At 44.4% G+C, this 7,000-nt stretch overlaps 1 long non-coding RNA gene across 1 annotated transcript; it reads right to left on the bottom strand.

Annotated features, from left to right (window-relative positions):
• Positions 1 to 166: 166 nt before the first annotated feature.
• Positions 167 to 1,528, bottom strand: LOC311010380. The gene is made up of 6 exons (XR_014596783.1): positions 1,477 to 1,528; positions 988 to 1,045; positions 747 to 808; positions 554 to 651; positions 345 to 461; positions 167 to 198 (listed from the first exon to the last, which is right to left on the bottom strand). It is a non-coding gene; the product is annotated as an uncharacterized lncRNA (long non-coding RNA).
• Positions 1,529 to 7,000: the final 5,472 nt, after the last annotated feature.

Genomic DNA, 7,000 nt, shown 5'->3' with positions numbered 1-7,000 from the left:
GGGAGTCTTCTCTAATCGCGACTGTAGAGTCGCACAGAGCTCGGTGAGCTCCTGGCTACGAGAGGATGGAGGTCGCACAATCCATCCAGACACCCCGCCAACGACGCCGTCCTCCTCATCAGACATCATGTCTGTGGTGGCGCACTTCCAACGGTCCGCCTCATCGCCAGCAAGCACACTCCGTCTCGCTTCCAGCAGCTGTAAAACAATCAATAAAGACAATCAGTACTGCGCGATGCACTGCGCATGGCCACAACACATCTATTAATGCACCTGAAAAATAGGTTTAGGTAGGTTTGGTCACATTGACCAAAAACGGATCTAATAAATCTAATAAGTCTTACCCTCTTTCTCCTGGAACGACTCCGAGCTGACGTCTTCACAGCTTCCGCCTGCGATGCGAGATCAGGCTGTGTGTCTGAAGCTCCTGCGTACCGTTTCATAGTATGTCTTACAGGCAGCTGGAAAACAATTAAATGAGTGGTATGAATAAGAAAACTTAAGTCACAGTAAAATTAAAACAAGGAAGAAGAAAACAGTAAAAGTTACTTACACACAATGGCGTCACTATCGGCGTCATATAAATCCGGACTTGCAGACAAAGCTCCGAGCAAGTAAGAGGTCACAGCTTCGTTATGAGGCGAGGTTCGTCTGTGTAAACAAAATGAACAGTTAAGATCGGTATCTACTGTTAACGCATCTATTTCCTTATACAGCAGAATGAAAGCATATTCTTTAAATCGTACCCTTGCTCCGGTTCGTAGCGCCTACAATTCGTCTCCGAGTTGTGAAGCCGGCGTACTGCTTCCTGTAAAAGACCACGTACACTTAACAAAGCAACTTAACGTTACACTGGTTCCTCTCTCTTGTTCTTTTGCAAGGCTACTATGCTACTTTTAGCTTGGACTATTAGCTTTTAAGCTACTTTTAGCTTGGGCTTGCTTTGCTAATTTTAGCTTAGCTAGCAGTCACCGAACATATTCTTACCGCAATCATCCTGAGAGTCTCCAGCAGTCCTGTGACATCCTGAGAGTCTCCAGCAGTCCTGGATATAAGAATTATAACATTTAAACCACATTTTCTTAAGTGAAGCCTCTCAGAGCAGCATTCCTGCTGCCGGTGAACGACGTGAACGTCTCCTCATCGTTCCCTCCACTGAATGAGGCACCCGGTGTCTGCATCCGCCCCTTTAACGGACAACGGTGCACGGCGTTATTAATCACCGTTAGTAAATATATAACCACGGTTTAACATAAGCACTATATTATTAGTTAACGTCGGTAAAAACGGCACATTTTCCGCTTCGCTTGCGCTCGCTAACCTCTGTGGTAAATTAGCGTCAGTAGGCTAGCCGGCTGGCAGGACCTTCGATTCTTAACGTTAACGTACAATGCCAACAACAATAAAGTAACGTTCATTATCAATACGATTTAAAAGTCAGCTGGAAACATAAAAGTCATGTTACAGTATACTTACATGTGTACGCGGTTTGTGTCGGGCTGTCGCCAGAATCACCGCAGTCGTCCGCCATTATCCAAAACTTGTGAAGTCAGACGAGCCGCAATGCATTTTGGGAAGTTGAGTAGATTTAGCAAGGTCCGCTGTACTCAGAAATTCTTGCCAATGCAGTATACATCCGGGCATTTCTCGCGTGCACAAATTCACATACTATTGTATGTGAACGCACTACGTACTCAAATTTACGTCACAATTAAGTACTAGTAGGACGTTAGTATGGCATTTCGAACACAGCCGAGATCTATGATCTATGAACCCATCCTTGACCCTCTAGCAGAACTACGACCAGCCATTATAAAGCAGTTTATAGTTGTTAATGTTGTGTCAAAAGGTACTGCATTTAAACATGTTATTGCGCAAGTTTCCTGGCTTCATCCCCATCCGGACAGACATTTTTATGGAAAGCCAATAGAAGTTTGGAGCTTGCAGGGAACAGACACGTCATACCCAGCATCATTTCTGCCTGTTGAGCGCATTGCTGGGAGATGTGTGGTTAACACATCCACTGTGCATTTAAGCACAGAAAGGGTCACTGTAGTCATGCCACTATGCACAGTGGTTGAGCTCTAGGAGACTGTGATGTTGTTTGCATGAATGTACATTTTACCTTTGTGGCAAAGCCTGATTAAAAGTAATTGTTGAAGCAAATTGTTTTGTGTATCTTTGAATGAAGATGAAATTAAGTTATATCTTTGAATGAAGATGAAATTAAGTTATATCTTTGAATGAAGATGAAATGAAGTTAACACCTTTCAGAAAAATGTCGCCTGGGGGAAAACTGCCCCTGCTACCCTGATTTGCATTTGTATAGCCCACAGCATTTTCATTTACATGTTAAAGCCTCCCCTAAGATTACGGGGAGGGGGGTCATGGGGGGGACAACTGCCAAGCAAGGCCCACGTCAATTCCCGGCAATTTACGTCAGTTTTCGGTGTTTCCTGCAAATTGCCGTTTGCAGTCGTAAACCTGAACTTCCACGTCAATTTACAGGGCCGCTAACTGACGAAAATCCCACTTTTCATGCAGTGTCTACACATTGTAACAGACCAGCATGTTGCTCTGTGGATTCTCCTCTTGATCAAGATTAAATCCCTGTTTGGACCTTGAGCTGACTCCGATCTCCTTCCTCCAGTTCTATACCAACGGGTAATTATTATAACACATGGTACTGGCTGGGTGGCTGCCAGATAGGTCAATGATGCCAAAACCTCTGCCTTAATGACAAGTATTTTTCCTATAAAGGGAGTTTACCTTTCAGTATAGGAAGTCTAGCTTCCCAATTAACATTTTCCATTCCCTTCCCGATCTCTATTCCCAAAATGTTCACTCTATCCTTTTTTCCACTAGTCCCAGATCTAATTTGTGCTCTATCCAGTTAAGGTAAAGTATCTCACTCTTGGACCTGTTCAGTTTAGCACCGGACGCCATAGAAAACTGCTCACACCACTGTAGAGCATTAAAAACTGATCTATTGTCTGAACATAAAAGTGTCATATCATTCATGTACAAGCACAGTTTTGCTTCTTTCCCACTGCTACCTGGGACAAGGAGGCCACGAATAAGGGGGTCCTGTCTTATCCCACAAGCCAGTGGTTCCATGGCTAGGATGAACAAAGCCACAGATAAAGGGCAACCTTGTCTGACCCCTGAAAGGATCTTAAATGGTTCAGTAGAGTGGCCGTTTACAATTACTCTACTCCAACGATCTGTGTATAATAGGTCTACCCATGCTCTCAACTGTGTGCCAAACCCAAAACTAACTAGGACTTCTTTCAGGTAATCATGGTTTATCCTATCAAAGGCCTTTTCCAGATCAAGACCAGAGATGCACAATGGTAACTTACGGTCAACAGCATAAGTAGCAGGTAGGAGTCTCTAATTAGGGCGAGGCTATCACGCATGGATCGACCTGGTATTGCACAGGTCTGATCGACTCCTACTATTTCCTCTGCTACTTCTTGCAACCTAAAAAATAATGCTTTCGCTAAAATCTTTCTGTCCACACCGAGTAATGTGAGGGGGCGCCAGTTCTTGATGTCTTTTTTGTCACCTTTTTTAAACAAAAGGGAGATAGTGCCTTCTCTCAAGGATGGTGGTAACTTACCCATGAGGAGACTCTCATTAAACATTTTTAAAAGAGGGCCCTTCAATTCTGTCCAAAAAGTGGTGTAAAATTCTTTTGGCAGGCTGTCTGCCCCTGGAGCCTTATTATTCTGCATGCTATCAACAGCTCTGGTCAATTCATTTAAGGATAAATTACCTTCGAGCTTATCTTTATGGTCATTAGCATTTTTGTTTACTTTGGATAGGAGGTTAGCCAGAGCTGTTTGGTCTAAATCTTCATTTCTATAGAGATCTGAGTAAAAGGTGTGTACCCTGGTAAGTATATATTTTATATCTGTCTGTTCTTTCCCATTTTTATCTTTAAGTGTATCCATAATGTTTCTAGGCTGGGCTAATTTTCTGAAAAAATACCTTGAACATTTTTCATTATTTTCCATGTGAAGGACTCTGCTACGCGTTAGTATCCCACGACTAGCCTCGGTAGCGAGGCGCAGCATCTCTCTCTTGAGCTTTGCTATGTCCTCTGCGACGTCTAAACCTGCATGAGCCATTGTGTAAAGTCGTTGTAGTTTTGCCTGCTGATTTTTTTGTTTAAACCGTTTTTTCTTGGCTGCTCTTTTACCCTCCTCAATAAAGAAGCGTCTAGTACGATCCTTCACATCTTCCCACCAATGCCCCACAGAATTGAAGGCAAACTCAAGAGAGGACCACTGATTGATTTTTTCCTTGTACCTTCTAACTACATTTATATCTTCCAGGAGGGACCTATTCAGTTTCCATGAGCCTTTCCCTTTCCTTGCTTTTTCTTTAAATTTAAGGGAGCACTCAATTTTGGCATGATCAGAGAAGAATACAGGTTTAACTGATGCGTTGGAAACCAGCAACCCCTTTGATGTCAGTAGGAAGTCTATTCTTGAGTGTGTTTTACCATTTGACCAGGTGTACCCTGGCAAGTTTGGGTTTTTAGTACGGTAGGTATCTGTTAATCTAAAGTCTTGCATGAGATTTTTTAGGATGCCTGAGCTGGAATCCAGTTTGACCATGGAAGTGGTTAATCGATCTTTTTTTTCTAACAAGCAATTCAAATCTCCACCCAAGATAACCTCTCTGCCACATAAAAGAAGTGGCTGAATCGCTTTCAGGGTTTCCACACGTTCTTGGAGTTCAGCAGCGCAATACACATTGATAACCCATAGATTAACATTATTCCACATAACATCTACACAGAGGAGCCTGCCATCTGTTATGCGTTGCACCCTCTGGATGTCAAAATGCTGTCCTTGAAACAAAACCGCAACCCCTGATGACCGGTTTTTATTATCGCCCGACCATACTGATTGACCATGGGTCCATCTGTCTCCATAGGCCTTGTAGTTTTCCCTATAATTTATATTACATTCCTGAAGCAGGTAGATGTCATTACTTTCAGAATGTAAAAATGTAAAGGCTGTCAAACATTTCACAGGGTCATTTAGGCCTCTCGTATTGAGAGATGCAATAGAAAGAGGGACCATTGGGAGCGGTTCAGAGGGGGGGTGTCAAAGGGGTCTCTGAATGTCAACTCTGGGGCATTTTCTTTGGCTTCTTCTTCTTTGATTTTACAGCCATGTCTTTATTAGAGTGCATATGTTTGATTGATGTTGCAGAGGAGAAAGCAACTACATCGTTGGGCTCAAGAAAGGGGTTTGACGTAGGGGAAGAATTAGGCCAGTTTGTTATCGGAAGGACAGGGGTGTATGATGGGGAAGATTCACCTGATAGAGGGGAGTCCTGCTGTCGTTTCCTTGAAGGTGAGTCAGGTGCGTCTTGTACCAGGGCGGTGGCAATCGGTGGTAATGCAGAGGCGTTAACCTCTGTTGTATCCGGGGGGTTTGCCCCCGGTTTCTCCTTTCCATGGGTTGTAGGTGCGGGAAGGCTTGCCATTAGAGAGTCCAGCATTTATCCAGCTTCCTGAAAAGTCATCGGTGTCATCTCCATTCTGTTAGTGTGATCGGGTGGTTCTATTTTCTCTGCAGCGGAGGAATCCCTATTGTTTGTAGGTTGTAGCGATTGCTTCCTCTGTTGGTTCAGCACTCCAGTCCCGGATCGTCTCGCCATCTTTTGGTGCTGTGTCCTCCTCCTCCTCCAGTGTGGGTTCCTCACCTTGCTGCTGGTGGACGGCATTTGTTGGCCCAGCCCCTGGGTTGGTTTCTGATATGTGCACCTGACTGAGGTCGGGATCCTCATTCGACTGTCCCATTTGTGCAGATAATTTGACCCGGTTGGAATATGCTTGCGGGCAGTCTTTGAATCGATGGGTGGTGGAGGAACAGAGGTTGCACTTGACTGGGGTTGGACATTGTGCTGATGTGTGGTCTGTAGCTTTGCAAATCCTGCAAATATTCTGGTTGCAGGCTGCTGCAAGATGGTTAAGGCTGCCACATTTCCTGCAATCTTTTGGCTGCCCGTGATAAAAAACCGAACCTCTGAAAGCGCCCAGCTGTATGGAGCTTGGAATATGTTGCAATACACCATCTTTTCTTGTCAGACGAACTTGGAATCGTCTAGTTCCAGTTTTAATGCCATCAATGTCCATCACTTCCATCGCATTGATCACCTCACAGTGTCTTGACATCCAGGTCCAGACATCTTGGTTCCTGACCTTTTCCGAGAAGATCATTACATGAACCGTCTTAAGATCTCTCTCAGCAAGGGGTGTCATACTGATTTTGCTGAAGCTCGATGATAATGTTTTCTTCTTGTCAAATCGTTCTATACAGTCCTCAAAATGCTGAATTGTGGTAAAGATGACTTCAAAAAACGTCTTCCCAGGATAGGCAAATATATATTCAAGATGGTTAGTCCCAAACCCAAGTTCTTTCTGCAAGACCTGCCGACTGAATTGCAGGCGGTCCATCTGTAGGTCATCCAGAAGATCAAAGCGGACTGCATTTCTTCGGTTGGTTGGTACTCCTCCTGATGCCATAGTCAATCAGAGTGGTCAACAGGCCAGCACCAGGTGCTTTATTGTGCCCCATACACTGCACAGCAACAATAAAGACAAACTGGGTGACCACCTCCTTGATCATGGTATCTCCCCTGCTCAGGTAAGTATGAATTGTACCCGTCCGAGACCGCGGAGTGATTCCCGGACAGACCACTCTGAGTGACGGTGCCGACTATAGAGACGCTTACAAGCTCTGTCATACCGGGGACCACCGAGACTCTGAGAAGAAACAATTTTGCCACCACACTACAAATGACACGAAGATTATTAACTTAAATCAAATGTCAAAAAGTTAAATAACTTGGGTTTCGCCCATTACAGCAACTTCCGGTTTCTTTGTTTCCTGCTGCGTCGGTTTCATTCGGAGACTTCACAGGCTTCCGTACAGAGCCGACTCAAGGACCTCCGGGAGAAGTGCTGTTAGATTCCTGT

This window comes from Eutrigla gurnardus, assembly GCF_963514095.1.
Source record: "Eutrigla gurnardus genome assembly, contig: SCAFFOLD_266, whole genome shotgun sequence".
Classification (NCBI taxonomy): Eukaryota; Metazoa; Chordata; class Actinopteri; order Perciformes; family Triglidae; genus Eutrigla; species Eutrigla gurnardus.
Note: the sequence above shows the minus strand (reverse complement) of the source record. Positions and strands in the feature narration are given on the sequence as shown.